General features: G+C 36.0%; 1 pseudogene; it reads right to left on the reverse strand.

The window, feature by feature from the left end:
* Positions 1-1,803: 1,803 nt before the first annotated feature.
* Positions 1,804-2,293, reverse strand: LOC101438735 (ubiquitin-ribosomal protein eS31 fusion protein-like; annotated as a pseudogene).
* Between the last annotated feature and the right edge of the window lie 1,397 nt (positions 2,294-3,690).

Genomic DNA, 3,690 nt, shown 5'->3' on the forward strand with positions numbered 1-3,690 from the left:
CCTTCATTATTTGAGCCTACAGTCCATATTGTTATTTAAAAAATAACAAATAAGTAAAGATGGTTCTGAACAAATATAGTGTAACTAACCCAACTGGAAATGTATTTTTGTCACATAGTCAGCTCGGAAATGTACATATTTATTCTAATGAAGCTACCTTTTCTCAGCTGTTTTAATGCTCTACTTTGGAAAATTTCTTCACAGCAGTGTTCAAAACACCACTGTTTTTACTTAGCCTTATATCTCTTCTCCCACTCCCTTGTCCCCTTCTCCCAAATAAAACACCTTATTCTTTATAATAAATCGCCTTATTTATTAGACTTCATTCTTACTTACTTTTTAAAAAAAGTTTTAAAGGAGATTTAGATTATGTAAATGTTGCATAAAAAATATAAGGGATTCCCATATGCCCCACTCCCTCCCCCTCCCACACCTTCGTACATCAATAACATTCATCCTTAGTGTGGTACATTTGGTACAATTGATGAACACATATTGAAGCATTGCTACTAACCATGGACTGCAGTTTACATTATAGTTTAAACTCTGTACCACACAATTTTGTAGATTATAACAAAATATACAATGGCCTATATCCATCACTGCAATATCATGCAGGACAACACCAATGTCCTGAAAATGCCCCATATTACATCTATTCTTTCCTCTCCAATCCTTTAGAACCTCTGGTGGCCACTGCCTTTATATCAATGATAAGAGTTCTTCCATTGCTAGAATAATAATAAGTCTATAGTAGAATAATAATATCTACTTTAGTTCATTGTTCATTCCCCAATGTTAAGGTTTTGGGGATGCTTAATTTTTTTTTTAAAGATACTGAAATATACAAATGTCACATAAAAAATATAGGAGATTCCTATATGCCCCACTCCCCATACTTCTCATATTTTCCCACATTAACAACATCATTGATTAGTGAGGTACATTCGTTGCAATTGATAAACACATTTATGAGCATTGCCACTAAGCGTGCATTAAAGTATACATTGTAGTTTACACTCTCTCATACCCTATTCTGTGGGTTATGGCAAGATATATAATGGCCTGTATCTGTCATTGCGTTGTCATTCAAAACAATTCCCTTGTCTCCAAAATATCCCTGTATTACCTGTTTTTTCCTCTCCCTGCCCTCAGAATCTCCAGTGGCCACTGCCTACATATCAGTGATATAATTTCTTCCATTGCTAGAATCACAATAAGTGTATAGTAGAGTACCAATAAGTCTACTTTAGTCCATAGTTCATTCCCTAATCCTGAGGATTCTGGGATGGTGATGTCCACTCCACCCCTAGTTGAGAGGGGGTTGTGATTCCATAGGGCCAATGGATGGGACTCTCTTGCTTGCAGTTGTAGACATGCTTGGTTCCTTGGTATGGTGGTAGGTGTCCATCATCACCTCCATTTTAGTTGTCCTGGGTGAGACCAATGATCTGGTGAGTAGGTGTTACAACTCTGTTGAGATTCAGGGCCCAGCTGGCACATGGACAGATGCTTAATTATGTTGACTCTTTCAAAAAATAAAACTTTACTTCAATGAAAGAAGCTTTAAAAATATTTTGAAAGCCCCATGGCTTCAGAAGATAATTCCCAGTGAAAGAATCCCTACATGCTTCAAATATACCATTTGGATATGTAAGTGCTAGGTTTGCCATGTGAATGTTTTATTGCTTATTAGACATTTAATGTGTGTGAATAAACATATTAGTATGTAATTTCCATGTTCTAGAAAGGCAGATCATCGTGAGTCGATCATTTCTCAGTTTTTATTTCTTTATTTTTAGCTCATGTTTTTATTAATCCACACACGTCTTCTCATTTGTTCAAGCAGTAAGTTAGACACCACTTGGCACCTTAATGTCTGTCTGTTGAAGTGACTGCCATAAAAACTCCAGCAACACATTCATCTGAAGGGCATTCCCGACAAAGGGGACTAATTTTATCATTCTTATCCACCTTATAGTATTTCAGGACAAGCCAGCTTAACCTTCTTTCTCTTGCGCTTACTCTTCTTGGAAGTAGTGTAAGACTTCCTCCTTTTCTTAGCACCACCACAAAGCTGCAACACAAGATGAAAAACAGACTCCTTTTGAATGTTGTGGTCAGACAAAGTACATTCATCTTCCAGCTGCTTGCCAGTAAAGAACAGTCTTTGCTGATCAGGGGGAATTCCTTCCTTATCCTGGATCTTGGCTTTCACAATTTCTATTGTATCTGACAGTTCAGCCTCAAGAGTGATGGTCTTTCCTATCAAGGTTTTTACAAAAATCTGCATCTCTGGGGTGGCTCCACTGCAGATGGCAGATCACAAAAGAATAGCCCTCCAGCTTTTAACTCAGATTCAAAACACTATAACTTCTCTTCAAGAGACTGAATATTTTTGTCACCTTACATATAGTAAAAAAAAAAAAACCCAAAGATTAGAATTGCATTAAATTGTAGTTCCCTGCTAAATTTCCTTAAACCTGTATTCAGATAAGAATGACCCCTTGTTGATTCATTCAAAGTTTCTGAATAACCTTGTTGAAGTCATGAAAACTGACAAATCTAAATTCACTCTCAGGATTAAAGCATAGGATTTTTGTGTGAAAGAGAGTTTTCAAGCTGCCTGAAACCATAGATCATAGCCAACTTGTCGGTAACTATCAAAAATCTAAATGCATCCTCAACCTCAGGAATTTAAGTTTTTATCATACTGAAACATTTATACAACTGTCCAAGGACATATGTCCAAATAAGTGAAGTATTATTTATAATAATAAACAATTAGAGACCATCTAAATATCTCTTAATAATGGAATGATGAAAATTTTATATTATATTCACACTATGTAATACTGCTAAGCTGTCAAGAGGAATGAAAAGAATCTACATGCCCTGACATGAAAAGTTGTAGGAAAAAAAAAAAACAACTAAAGATTAATCCATATGCAGTCACTGTGCAAAACTAGTTAGTTCCTCAAAAAGTCAAACATGGAATTACCATATGAACCAGCATTTCCACTCCTAGGTATAGATCCAAGAGAACTGAAAACATATGTCAACACAAAAACTTCTACACAATTGTTCAAAGCAGCATTATTCATAATAGCCCCAAAGTGGAAACAACCCAGATACCCATTAACTGCTAAATGGACAGATAAGGTCATTATTCTGTACAAAAGAATATTATTTGGCACTAAAAGAGAATGAAGTACTGATACTTGTTGCAAAATGGATGAACCCAAAAAACATTATGCTAAGTGAAAGAAGGCCATGTAGTGTATGATTCCATTTATATGAAATATAGAGAATAGTCAAATACCTAAAGACAGAAAGTATATTAGTGGTTGTCTAGGTTTGGGGGGAGTGAGAATGGTCTTTCCCATTCTCCCATTCTGGCTTCAAGGGAGGAAATGGGGGTTGGAGATCGATCTATCAATCATGGCTATGTAATGAAATGCCAATAAAAAATCATAGGAGGAATGATGTTACCATGATGGTGCAGTGAGATTTCCTAGGCTTCTGTCCCTCCACAGAATTTTTAAGTAACAAGCAAAAACTGGCAGAACCATATTTCTCAGGCCTCCAGAAAACAGGTAACAAGTTGCATTAGCGATGAGAGCACTGAGTTAAGAAAAAGGCACCTTAAAAATGGTATAGGAAAAAAAAAGAGTAAAAAGACAAAGAGGA

The sequence above is a fragment of the Dasypus novemcinctus genome, chromosome 15 (genome assembly GCF_030445035.2).
Source record: "Dasypus novemcinctus isolate mDasNov1 chromosome 15, mDasNov1.1.hap2, whole genome shotgun sequence".
Classification (NCBI taxonomy): domain Eukaryota; kingdom Metazoa; phylum Chordata; class Mammalia; order Cingulata; family Dasypodidae; genus Dasypus; species Dasypus novemcinctus.